General features: G+C 36.4%; 1 long non-coding RNA gene and 1 pseudogene across 1 annotated transcript; both read left to right on the forward strand.

Moving 5' to 3' along the window:
- The first annotated feature begins 8464 nt into the window (after window positions 1-8464).
- LOC149216951 (kinesin-like protein KIN-14L pseudogene) lies at window positions 8465-9624 on the forward strand (annotated as a pseudogene).
- Window positions 9625-12246: 2622 nt separating this feature from the next.
- On the forward strand, window positions 12247-13926 carry LOC149216952 (uncharacterized). Its single transcript, XR_016250602.1, has 3 exons — window positions 12247-12398; window positions 12673-12993; window positions 13190-13926. It is a non-coding gene; the product is annotated as an uncharacterized LOC149216952 (long non-coding RNA).
- The last annotated feature ends 221 nt before the right edge of the window (window positions 13927-14147 follow it).

Consider the following 14147-nt stretch of genomic DNA (forward strand, 5'->3'; position numbering starts at 1 on the left):
GAGCCTAGATCGAGACAAATGTTAACAAATGTTAATGATAGACAAAAGGGAGGGAAAGGGTAGGACATGAAGAGAGGAAGGAGATTTCAGAACAAGAGGACCCAAAGGGGGAGGACTAGAGGTTACTACTAGATGGATAGGGTGACTATGGATACTACTTGCCACAACTAGTCATGCATGTAATGACGTGGATTGAGGCGACCACATTGAACTGCCACATCAATTACATCACTTGACCAATATACATAATATGATAATTTATGTACACGACATGACATTTATGCGCAATGATGGGTAATGAAAGGATTATATGCTTTTGAAATTGAATCAACAAGCTTGAATCATCTTGATAAAAAATATTGCTACTGATGAATTTGCTCAGCATGTGGCACAAACATAGGCTGAGTAGTACAAAGGGAGTGGTAGGGTCTTTACTCCTTTGATGGAAATAAAAAATATCATTCATGTGGGAAGGTATCTAACTCAATGGATAGTAGATCGTAGTTGGTTTCCCTGCTTAATAGTGGGAGGTTCCACTATTGAGAGGATTCTATTGAAAATGCCGAGCATTTATAGAGGGGAGACACCTTTGGAGAGAATCCTTATGGGTGCAATGGTGGAACAAAGACATAGGTAAAGCAGGACAAAGGGACAAGAATGGGGGCACATAACATGTTTTCATTCAAAGAACTAAAAGCTTCCATTTTGAAATCCATACCAGGTGTTTGGTATCCTACATGAGTGGATGGAGTTGAAAATCCTTAATAATGGCCATAACCTAGGCAAACATCCCAGCTTGGTCCAACTTCCCTTCATTCATTTCCACATGCTTCGAAGTATTGCTTCATGGACCTTGTCTTTCTTTAGTTTTCACTTCAATAATGAATATTTTTTGGCATGCAAGTTGCAAGTTTTCGAAGAACCACTATAGTGCGGTTCTCCTAATACAATTCGTCTGACATTGTATATTCCTCAGTTAGCATGATCAACCTTGATAAATATTGCCTAGAAGAGAGTGTCTTCATGCAAATATTAGGTAATAGGGCCCCGTTAATAACAAATGCCCTTGCCAAGCCCCAGATTAGTATAAGGGTGGTTCCAATACCCCCTTACTGAGAGCCTTGCTTCTTCAGATAGGTTTGCCTAGTTGGTTGGTCGGTTGGGTATGGGGGTCATGAGACCTTGCCAAGAATTTCTGTCTTTAATGGAGTACCACCTTGCGTCATTGATTGAGTCATTTCCTAGCCTTACTATAATGTTGTAATGATTTACATACCGAGTGTGCTTTCCTCTTTGGGTCTTTAACGAAGTACTGCCTTGCCTGACTGATTGAGTCATTTCCCGACCTTATTGTAATGCTATAATGATTTACATATCGGGAATGCTTTCCTCTTTGGGTATCGGGCACCAACTCCAACTTTCTCAGGGCCAAGCCATAATAGCTATGGAATATGAGCCTTGGAGGGTGCAAAGGGAGGCCCAAAACAATGCTTTCAATGAGGATGGTGATGACAGTCAATTCTATTATAGCTTCTCCTCGTAGGGTTTCTAATCCACCAATAGGGAAAGTAGAGGTAGTTATAGCATGAACAATGCCATAATGAGTAGTTGCATACCTAGGAGTAGTTCTAGTTTACCCATAAGCAACAACACTAGCAACAAGGTGATATAAGGATCATTAACTACAAAACTACCAATACCTAAGGTAGTCGCAGGAAAAGCAAAGGATGTTGAGATAAATGCATATTGAGATAAATACACAGAGCTATCAACTCTAGGTAGTTAGGTACAATAGCAATAGAAGAGGTAGGTGTATTTTTGTATGGTTGATAAAGTTTGTTGCATGGCATGATTTTCCATAACAACAATACACTTGGCACCTAATTATATTCAATGCAGAACGTGTCTATGTGAGATGAGATGTGTGGCGAAATATGAATCAATACATTAGGGTGGGCAACTTCTCTAGCCTAAGTCGAGTAGCGCAGCTTCCCGAGTACCTTGACCTTCCTTCCATGTCACTTCCCAGCTAGTGAGGAAAATCTGAAAGATTTTGGGACTATGACTGTAATATGATATAAGCTTCGAGGTACAAAAAAAAGAAGACAATATTTTATTCATCTAGATTGAATTCCAAAGTCATGCCCATGGATTAAATCAATGGAGTATGGGCTTTGTTTGGTAGGTATATCTCTACTTTCTTCTTTCCTTTGTTAGAAAGAGCTTTTAGTTTCTATATTGGTGACCCACACGGGGCTTTAAAATGAAGACTTGAAAATTCAAGTGTACATTTGGTCATCTTTACTGAATTCTATTGGAGCCCTAATACTAGTTTGCTCGATACTAGTTCCAGAGATGGATCAATTGAATTACAGATGAAATTATAGTCTTACTCCGTATCCCTTGGCAAGAATAGTAATGCTAATTTATTTTCTTGTTTATTTCTGGTCCATCTCATGAGTAGCAGAAAATTTGGAACAAACTATAATGACCAGTTCTAAGGCGTAATTCCTTTCCCTACAGGGTGATGAGATCAAACTTACAGTGTGGAATTGAGGACAAGTATGTTGGAACTTATGAACTTGACATTTTAAAAATTCAAGAAGTCTTTCTTCCTAGATGAATCTAAGGTCCAATGTGGTGTTTGATATTGGAATTTATTTGGTTAAGCGACACACTATAGGTGCCTTTGGTTTTCTCTTGAATGAGGATTTACATATACTTAATACAAACAATGTGGGACTTATTCTTGTCGAGGAGTGACAAGGGTCAAGCTAAACAAGGGTCAAGCTAAATGTAAAGAGGCATTGGACCTTTATTTATATAAAGACAAAAAAATCAGCTCTGATTTAACTTGTCGAGGAGTGACTAGGGTCAAGCTATCTATGGAGAGACCTTGGACATTTCTTAGTTGAAAAAAAAAAAAAAAACTATAAATATTGATGGTTTTGGTAAAGCTAGGTAGCTGTTGAGAATTTGAGCCTATCCTCTTAGGCTGGTTCTGAGGTTAGCTTATGTTGTACATAGTCATGTTGCATTTGAGGGATATTTGTAACTGCTCTTAATTGTGTGCAACCATCAATTTCAAACTATAGCTTTCTTTAGTTTTGAGTTTTGTTAGACCAATGCTTTTTTTGTCTTTTTGTCATGCTTTGAATCTTCCGTAGAAGGGTAAGAAATTTAGCTTAATGCTTGCATTTCCAAATGTTCATTGGTTAGATTGGGTTTCTCAACTTCTTACTTGTCTAGTATGTGATAGAGCATCGCCCTATGATTTGGTCATCTTGTTAAACATAAGTATTTTATTCTCAGATTTTAGGCTTTTGTGATTCATTCTGATTTTTTTGAGATTGTTTTCTGGATTAATCACATAGTCACTTTTTTGGTCGACGGTTCGAACCAACTACTATGGTTCATCATGTTGACATCTGGAACATGACGCATCTCAGCTATTTAAATTTGTATAGGTCAGATTTTTCTTCTATGTCCTGAGGATGAACCACATTAGTTGGTTCAAAACACTGACCAAAAAAGTGACTGTGATTAATCTGGAAAACAATCTCAAAAAAAATATTTTATTGTTCCTCTATCTCTATAGTTGTTATGAATTTGGATTCATCATAAGAACTCTCATGGTCAATTTGATATTTGAATTTGTTCTGTCATCTTATCTAATTGCCAATAATATCCTTTCATAACTCTATTTCCATCTTCAACAAGATCTTTCACTCTCTGAGAAATAGAGAAGTTTAGAGGTTTTGTTCTCCTTAATTCACTACCATAAATTCTTAGATGATCTCCCTTGTTTTTTTATATGAATGTCCATATCTAATAACTTGAGATGTAGTATTGGACCTGCCATTTCTACAAAATTATTGGTAGGGCTGAAACACCAATTAGCTTTTGATTCTTGTGAGATACTAGAATTCCCCTATGATCCCACAATTATAGGATGCCTTATGGGCTTGCTAGCTTTGCTTCCTATGCTTATTTTGCCACCTTCATATCCTTTGGAGGATATAAATATTTGCAACTCATGTCTTAATCTCTTGGAGAAATAGCCATGGGATAGGTTTCCTCTAGTTCTTGTAAACTTGATTTACCAGCCTTGCTTCCTGTGCTTATTTTGCCACATTCATATCCTTTAGATGATATAAAAATTTGCAACTCATGTCTTAATCCCTTGGAGAAATAGCTATGGAAAAATTTTCTTCTAGTTCTTGTGAACTTGATTTACCAATTCCCATGTATGATGTTATCAAGTTGTACCGCAAGGCACTCCCTACTTGCATATTCTTATATTTTCCTAGCTAGCACCTGAACTATGTTTGAACTTGGTATCCCTTCACATATAATGATAATATGATTCTTGATATAGGGAAACCATGGATAGGGAGGAAAACCTTTGTGACAAGTGCATGTATCCATTTAACATACTGATCCAAAAAACATCAAAGCCCATCAACATCCTTGGCTCACAATTCTTTCTCTATTATTTCTTCCCATCCCCACCCTCAACTTCTTGTAAACTTATAATATTGTGTGCATAGAGAATGGATAGGTATTGAACGATCCCAATGAGGGAAATCCTACTACCACACCAATCTTGGAAGAGAGGAATTCAAGCCCTAGCCATTGACTACTCAGTTTCTTGCTTGCATGTATTGTTTTTGCATTTGTAAAATCTTGGTTTTTTCATTTAAGTATTCTATCATGAGCCATTGCTTTTGCCTTGGTAATATCACAAGTTCCTTAGATCTAAAATATAAAGGCATTGGAAAAGCTTTATTCAGATAAAGATCTTTATTATTATATAAGCACTCTTTATTTTATAGGAATTGCAATAAGGTGAGAAAATAAAACTGATCCGAGCAAAATTAAATGCATTTTTGCGTCTAATGATGGGAGGGGGTCTTTTCATGTGTAAAGATGAAGAATCCATCTTCAAAAGTTTTAATCATAAAGAAGATAATTTTTCTATTTAACATTTTGTTAGTTCAACAATTAACTCTTACTGAGATAATCTTTAATTTTGCGTATTGATGTGTTTAAGCAAGATGGTAAGATATTAAATGGAACTACATAACATCAATGCATCTACTAGCTTTCATGGTGTCCTTACAGTTATGAAACACACACATGGGGGGGGGGAGGTGGGTAAGTACATCTATTTAAGGGTAGAAGAAATATTAATACACTTACAAACTTGCCCTTCGATGAAGGTGTTTCTAGTATGTTGTCTACAAGAGATGGGTTGTTACAGTTTTGTCAGCTACCAATAGGGATCTGGAATTTTCTCCTTTACAGTTCTTCTGTCTTGACCAAGTTACCACATCCACAGACTCAAAACGCCATGAAACTATAATTTAAAGAGTTACTACATCCACAAACTCAAAACTCCATGGCACACAGAACAACTAGCATTTAAAGAGCAATGTAGTGGTTAAGCATTCTATTATTGATGGTGCTACTAATAGTTGGCTCTATGCATAGGACTCTTTGCTTAATCAACGAAAGCCTTGTTATCATGGATAAATATTAACTTAATTTATAAATGGATAAATATAACTTTATTTATAAGTGGATAAATATAACTTATGTCAGATTGATTGAAGTAATCTAGTTGGAGCTTGTGTATGCTAAAAGCTCAATGATTTTCACCTTTGTTGAATACTGCTTGATCACCATGATTTTCACCTTTCTTGACTACTGCGTGATCACAAATTCTAGCACTTTCATTTTACCAAGTACCAACAATTCCATCGTCCACTCCACCAACAACTCACCATTTGAAAATGTTTTTAAAATCCAACATCGACAATCCACTATCGACTCACCATTTGAAAATGTCTTCAAAATCCACCATCGATAATCCACTATGGGATCCATGAGGTTGTATGCATGGAAATATGTATCTATTAATGCATGGAGTACAAGATTTAATGCAGTGGAAAGATGGGCACATTCCTTGGTGCCCATTTTGAAATTTCAAAACCTCTAGTGACCACTCATTTACCATTGGATCCCTTGTTTTGTTGATAATTTCAAGTCATCTCATCGCCTCTAATTTCATATTTGTCGATGAAGCATGATTTCCACATAGCAATCCCTTACACTTGATATCTTGTTCTTCAGTAAGATTAAGGTGAAGGGATAAGGAGAACCATCCTGCTATTGATGATGCTGTAACTTACTGAAACAATTTCCTTTCCATCAAGATAAATGCTTTATAGACTCCTATAAAGAAGGCTCCAAACAGGGAAAATAAACCACCTTCAACATTTATTTCGTTCCCCCAAGGATAATGGGCTCAGGTGGGTCTTACAGGCAAACAAAGGTCAATCTTGAAGGAAACCAAATGCTAATTATTTTTATTCTACAGGGAATTAACCCAAAAGTTTACTTTTGAAACAATTTCCTATCCATCAGGATAAATGCTTTATAGACTCCTATAAAGAAGGCTTCAAAGAGGCCAAAGAAACCTTCTTCAACATATATTTTGTTCCCCCAAGGACAATGGACTCAGGTGGGTCTTACGAGCAAACAAAGGTCGATCTTGAAGGAAACCAAATGCTAATTGTTTTTATTCTAAAGGGAATTTAACCCAAAAGTTTTCTGAGAGTGGTGCCTTGAGGGATTTTAGATTCTTTATGATCTTCAGTGCTCCATCTTATCATCACATGCATGTAGTAGAAAAATGCACATTTCCGCGATGTCATCAGCAATGTCATACACTACTTTACTCTGTTGTAAACTAAACAAATATTTGATGCCCTTCTGATTTGCTTCTGCATATGTGATTATTGTCGTATAAGAAAGAGTTTGATTTTTATTATATGAATGCTTCACATGTTTTTTTAAGAAAGCTCATTTTAATCAAGTGCTCAAATTCATTATGTTATATTACCAATAGGTGAAATATGAGAATCCAAATACCATTTTCAAGGATATAGGAGCCGTTTTGAAAACTAAATGGATAATCAAGTGCTCCAATTCATTATGTTATATTACCAATAGGTGAAATATGAGAATCCAAATACCATTTTCAAGGATATGGGAGCCATTTTGAAAACTAAATGGAAAGCATTGAACATAGAAGAGAAGAAATCATGTGAAGAGAAATATGAGGATGAAAAGAAAGCACACTGGTGGGTAAACTATGGAACTGTAAAGACTTTATGCATTATGTTATATATTTTTCCATTAGGTTTCAAAGGCTCGCAAGTTAGACTTTTGAAAGTTGTGGGGCTACAGAAACATGAGACTAAAGATCTGAAGCTTCTCTAAAACTATCAAAAACTCAGGTCGACATTTAAGCTTTTGGAACAATATATGTGCTCTCTATTTATATTTAAAAATATAATGAATATTGTCATTTGTTGCAATTATTTTTGAAAATAGAAATGAATTATTGTTGTTTTCCTCAATTTTGTGGTAGCAAGCATTTATGACTCTTATTTTGGTTGCTAAGCTTTGTACATTTGAAATATTTATCTTATTTGTTTATTTTTATTACGCTGATAGGTGTTTCTCTGCGGGCTTTGGCTGTGCATAGCCAGCCAATCAAAGATGCGGCATGCCTATTTGTGTTGCCCCCCTTCCAATGATTTGTACCAGCGCAGATAATAGTTGGCAGTTGGGCATAGCAGAGTTTCGACCCATGTTGGAGGGCATCACTGCCAAGAACAATTTGCCTCCGTTAATGGCAACCTTCTGCGCACAAGTAGGTGTAGCATTGTGTCCACTACAACTTACAATACGTGTGAACAATCAGTGACAACGTCATGCCATTAATGTCACAAAGCAGTGCTCGAAGTTCAGATTTGGCATGCTTGGCATGATTGATTCTTTCGAGTTCATTATTGGTTTTTTTCAGTCAAGAATATAGAAATCAACCAAAATAGATCTCTTAAGTTCCAGTAGTAAGGTAGGCGCAGGCCATTGAGGCAGTGTGTGAACATTCAAAGGATCAAGAGACACACCTTCAGCTGACCCTTAATGGCTTTAGTGGAGGCATAAGCAGGTCCCTTCCCCATTGGGTATAGATTTCAATATTTTCTCTCGTAATTGTATTTTTTGAGAAGGTTTTTCTTAATAGGTAGTCCCACACAAACTTCTGGCCTGGACCCAACCTACTGTTGTATGGTCCCACCCCAACACAAAGGAGTGCATTCAGCTCAGACTGACTCTACTCACTTAGCGGATGTATTTTGATTTTTTCTTAGAGATGGATTTCTCATAACATCAGATGGCAAGGACGTAGAGATGCGAAAAGTTCTTGGACTAAGGCTAAGAGAGACTAAAGGGATAGTGCTAAAGCTAAGGCTTGTCTACTAGAGAGGCTAGAACATGGACAAGTTCAAGTAGATATGCGAGTTCATATATTAAACATAATATCGTCCCAACACTTCTATCCTCCTCCTAGAAGTTGTTTAGTTAGAGAGGGCACGAGGCATTTGCAGACATGTTCAGGACTGCTATGGATATACAAGTTTCTAACATAGAAGAAGGTAGTAGATTGCAAGCTAAGAGCATCTGTGATGGTCGTTTGGCTTCACTGAAAGCAGAGGAAGCAGGTGAACTGATAGTATTATATTTAGTTTTTCAATTTCTTTTTTTATGATGACTTGGGCTTTATATTAGGGCTCATTTCCCCTGTTTTTGATGCTATGTATTTTGTTATGATGTTAATTATAAAGTACAGAGCTAACCCTGAGCTTTTTCATGCTTGCACTTAATAGCAACTTGATTTCACATATTTAGATAAAAGAACCCTGACAAATACCCTCTTATAGATATCTCAAATGCCCTGCAAGTACATTCATTCGTTATTGGTTTCATATCTGTGTGTGAACAAGTACATCCAATCCCTTGGGCCTCATTGTTATTTTGTGCAGTTACTGATCTTAAGCTGCTATGTTGAATAACTCTTCTCTAGAATAATCTAGTATCTCTATATCAATATGAATGGATCTTCTCATTTGACCAAATCAAATTTTAGTAATGTATGATTTTGGATTTGAGTTGCATATGCCTCAGTGCTTTATTAAACCCACATTTTCAGTCTGGCTTTGGGGGTTTGATCATAGTTTCTCATATAGATTATATATCTTGTTTAACAAGGGCTCTATTTTCTAGGATTGAAATAAGTTCTGTTTTGACTGAAACCTTGAGGGTTTTGACCTTAACTACACTTCTTGTTATGTATGATATTTTACAGCTAATAGAAGGTTTCAAGCTACAACATGGATAAAGAGCATGGTTGGATCTCTAGATATGCCATGTGAGCCATCTGAGGAGTTTCTTCTTTGCTTGAGAAGTGGGATCATTTTATGTAATCTTATCAACAAGGTTCAACCAGGAGCAGTGTCTAAGGTGGGATACCATTTATGCCCATTGGAATGTTCACATATTTTATGAAACCTGTTATTGTCTTGAAATCCAGCCTTTCTTTTTCTACCCTGTTAATTGACTTGGGCTGGTTAGCAGGTCGTTGCAAATCATGTTTCATCACTTCCTCCAGAAGGACGGCCTTTATCTGCCTATCAATATTTTGAGAATGTTAGGAATTTTCTTGTAGCTGCTGAAGAGATGAAGTTGCCTACTTTTGAAGCTTCTCATTAAGAGCAGGTGAGCATGCCAATCATGTTGATATTTGTATGGATGCTTACATTTGAATCTTTGATTTTAAATTTTTAACGAGTTCTTGTTCTGCCTCGAGGAAAGCTTGCAGCCGGGTTCTACGACAAAGATTGTTGACTGTATATTGGCGCTGAAATCTTATTATGAATGGAAACAGTGTGGAGGAAATGGCTCTTGGAAATATGCAGGCCCTTTGAGGTCCCCCATGATTCCACGAAGCACAGGAAATTTCCTTCAACGCTCAACTCCTTGTGTGCCTGTAAGGGACACTGAAACTCTGCCAAACCCATCAGTTATAAACATGGATGACGGAGAAAAATGACTCGATGACATCTTTCAATCTAAAGGTTCAATTAATGTGTGGTTATTGAGTTGATGTCATCATGGTCAAGTTCTAGAAACTATTCATGCTTGAAAATTAAAAATTCTTTGCTTTACACATCCTTAACCACATGCTATGGTTGACAGACGTAATGGGAGCTTTATTAAAGCGGTTTGCTGTAGAAATGACAAATGACAAGGAAAATGTTGATCAGAACCTTGTTGAAGCCATACAAACTGCTGCACCGGTATGCAAATATCATACCTATTCTTTTGCACTAATCCTACTCGATTAAGCACAAAACATTCTAAATGCAAAATTTGCTTCAGAACCCTAGTTTTGTTCAGTCATACATATTAGATATGAAAAATTTCTCTAAGCATATTGAACACTAGGTCCTCAAGAGTTCATGCTTTTAACTCTTTGTTGCTGTGCAGCAGGGTTCGATGCAAGCATTCATGAATCTTATCATTGCAATTTTTGCAGAGAATAGACAAGATAAATTTTCCCTGGTGAGCATCAATTGCCCTTGATGCAAAATGAAATACAAATTATCTGATTGCACAATATCCATAGGTTTCATGAGTAATATCTATTATCTAGATCCCTCATAGGGAAATGACTTAACACATCGCCTGAAGTAAAAAAGTATCAACCATAAATACATGCTATAGAGATTCCATCGGCAATTTTCATCTTATGTTAACTCTAATTTGCTTTGAAGATTCAGAAATGTCAGGATCAAGACAATTTTTTCCTTTCGGATTCCCCAGACAAGAAAAATGGTGACTGTCAAAGTCAGGATCCGAAACCTTTGCATATCAGTCAGGAACATCAAATGCGTTTGGAAGCACACAGAAAAGAAGCCAAGGTTAGTAATATTTTAACTTCTCACTAAACATAATAAAATGTTGATGTTGTGGAGGCAAATAAAAAATGTAAACAAAATGTACAGCAGCATGAAATAAATTCAGTCTCCATTTGATCCAGTATAATGAGGACTATTGTTTGATGAAGAATTGCATATGTGATTTGTAGAACATTTTTTTGCCAATCTAGGAAGATTATCCTACCATGTTTGCATTGCGTTTGTTTCCATGATGATGAGATAACCAGCGTAGCTTCAAGCCTGTTTACTAGTATCCCATGTAAACCTCATCCCAACATGTCCCTGCTGCCCTAGAGTAGGCTAGTAGGAAACATGTTAAAGACTTATATCTTACATGTGCAGTCACAGAGTATGCAATCAGGGAGCACCAGTTTTCCTAAATATGCAGTCAGATCACAATTTTTTCTGATTCTGTTTGAAATAATGAAACTAAATCAAACGAATACTGCTTTTGCTGTACTAAAGCAAACTCGTTAATCATTTTGTGATCCACGACTGTCTCATTATTGATTACCATCTTTTAGAAACTTCACAATGCTCATTTTATTAAACAATGGATATGATTTTCAGGACATAAGAGACATACTTAGAGCACGGGAAGATGTACAAGTGTTACAGCCAGAGTGGCGAAGGGATTTTGAATTGCTTGGTAAGTTAAAGCCAGACACTTCTACACCTCGACATTTAATGGGGGATTATTATTTTCTTTAATGTTCGAACTTTGTAAGCTTTACATTTGTTTTGTTGTTGTGTATTGCTAACTGAGTAAGCTATTATAAGGAATGACACTGACTTCTTTCTCTCTAAAACATTATTTTTACAGATAACCAGGTCACAAGAATTTCTAATGCTGCTAGTGGGTATCACAGAGTTCTGGAAGAAAACAAGATCCTTTATAATAGCCCCACTAAAGGTATTATATTTACTGTTTTCTTGGGGCTCAGGAAGCATAAGGGTATACTGCAGAATCAAACCCCATTTTGGAGGTCAATCTGATGCCCAGTGCAGTGGAATTTATTGGGGAAGATGGATCCCTCCTTGTCAATACATCCAAAATGGGCAAAGATGTACAGAGGATATTCAATTTTAATAAGGTTTTCAGTACCATCTGCAACACAAGGTACTGATTAAAGAGTTTTGATCTGGTCTTCTGACATAATTTGCATACAATTACTAACTTGTTATTGTCCATGAAATGGCAGAGGAAATTTACATGGATACACAGCCATTGATCCGATCTGTAATCCAAAATAGGCAAAGATGTAAAGAGGATATCCAATTTTAGTAAGGTTTTTGGGCCATCTGCTACACAAGGTACTGATTAAAGAGTCTTTTGACCTCGTCTTCTGACATAATTTGTATACAATTACTAACTTGTTTTTGTCCATGAAATGGCAGAGGAAATTTACATGGATACACAACCATTGATCCGATATGTAATGGATGGTTACAATGTCTACATTTTTGCATAGATCCGATCTGTAATGGATGGTTACAATGTCTACATTTTTGCATCAAACAGGTTACGGAAAGACCCACACCATGGTCAGTGTATTTCTTCTAAGAATTTTGTTCTAAAAATTTGGTGGTTTCCCAAAAATATATATCTAAAATTGCTTATCTTAACTAATAGATTAATTTTTAGATCTCTGTCAAAAATATATCTCTAAAATTATTTTTTAGATCTTTCTCAAAAATATATCTCTAAAATAGCTTAAATGAGAAAGCAGCTTCTGGTTATTAACTAATAGATTAATTTTTAGATCTTTCTCAAGGTAATCTGGCCTGACATTTTGGACTTCGACTTCTTAAAATTCAGAGCGGTCCAACTGGTGTTTCTGAAAAGGATCAGTGACCTCTTCGAGTTATCTCAAATCATTGCCTTTATGGTTTTCCAGCTCCAAATGGACGTGCTGAGCGAATTTGCAGGAAAACTTTTTTTGTTTTTATGGTGTTCCAGCTGCAAATGGACACGCTGAGCGAACTTGCAGGACAACACCTGATGAGCAGTCGATGAAGGTGGGAAAACGAAGGTTGTAATAACCTGCGTTTTGCCCTTGTGGACATTTTATTGTTATCTCGGCAAACCAGTATAAATTGATGCTGTATAATAGTGCTAGCTTTTCCCATGAGCCATCACGTAGGTTTATCCTTCTTTTTCTAAAGGAAATCAAGGTTAAAAGAAAAATATAAATTGGAAAAGTGTAAATCGATCTTAAATAAAGTCCATTTGAAATTCCTTGTAAACCAAAGGAACAATGCTTACAGTTTATTACTTACAATGTGCACCAACAACACTTTTCTTAGTGTAATTTAATTATTATATTGGTTTTCAGGGTAAAGGCTATTTGTGAGGAACTGGATTAATATATAGAACAATGAGAAGCCATCCTAGTTGGGCATGATATTTCTCATAATTGCCGTGTAAATAAATTCAAGGTCACATGTCATTTCCCATGGTAAATTCAAGGTCACATTTCATTTCCGAGTAAATTCCTGGTCAGATGTCGTTTCCTATGTGGTGACCAGCATGTTCAAGTGGGCGGTGTTACATGAAAACCAAGTAGTGGCAAGGAACAGAGGTGAAAGAAATTCAGTGTCATTCTGAGTAAATTCATGGTCACATGTCATTTCCTATGGGGTGACCAACATGTTCAAGAGGGCAGTGTTACATGAAGACCAATTAGTGGCAGTGAAGGAACAGAGGTAAAAGAAATTCATTGTCACCGAAGAGTGGCAATAAAGGAATAGAGGTAAAAGAGATGCAGTGACAGACAATCTGGCTGTTAAAAGATCAACTAGCGGCACAAAGAATCCAATTATTACAAGATCAATTATAATCCAGTTATTACAAGATCAACTATATCAACTAGCGGCTCAGAGGGAAGCCATTGACCGAAGAATCCAATTATTACAAGATCAACTAGTGGCGCAGAGGGAAGCCATTGACCAATGAATTCTGGGTTTGGCGAGTCAAATTTTTGATCGGTATTGGAATCCCATTAAGCAATGGATAATATGAAGTTCAAAAGATGAAAGTATGGAAGGTGGTTCCCTGGTTCCCCTTGAGCAATGGATAACATGGTGTGCAATATATGACAGTATGGAAGGTGGTTACAGTTAAAGAAAACACAAAGTTACTTTCAGCAAAACACACAGGCGGTTTTTTGCTTATACTTTTGCTGATATGTTAGAGGACAATATTTTCACATATGGAAAACACTATGTTCATATATATTCCGCAAATAAGAAGTGGAAATGCTTTGACTATGTTATCATAATTGGAGCAATGTA

The sequence above is a fragment of the Pinus tabuliformis genome, chromosome 1_1, assembly GCF_031772625.1.
Source record: "Pinus tabuliformis cultivar Carrire ecotype Pingquan chromosome 1_1, CPIR1, whole genome shotgun sequence".
NCBI classification, from domain to species: Eukaryota; Viridiplantae; Streptophyta; class Pinopsida; order Pinales; family Pinaceae; genus Pinus; species Pinus tabuliformis.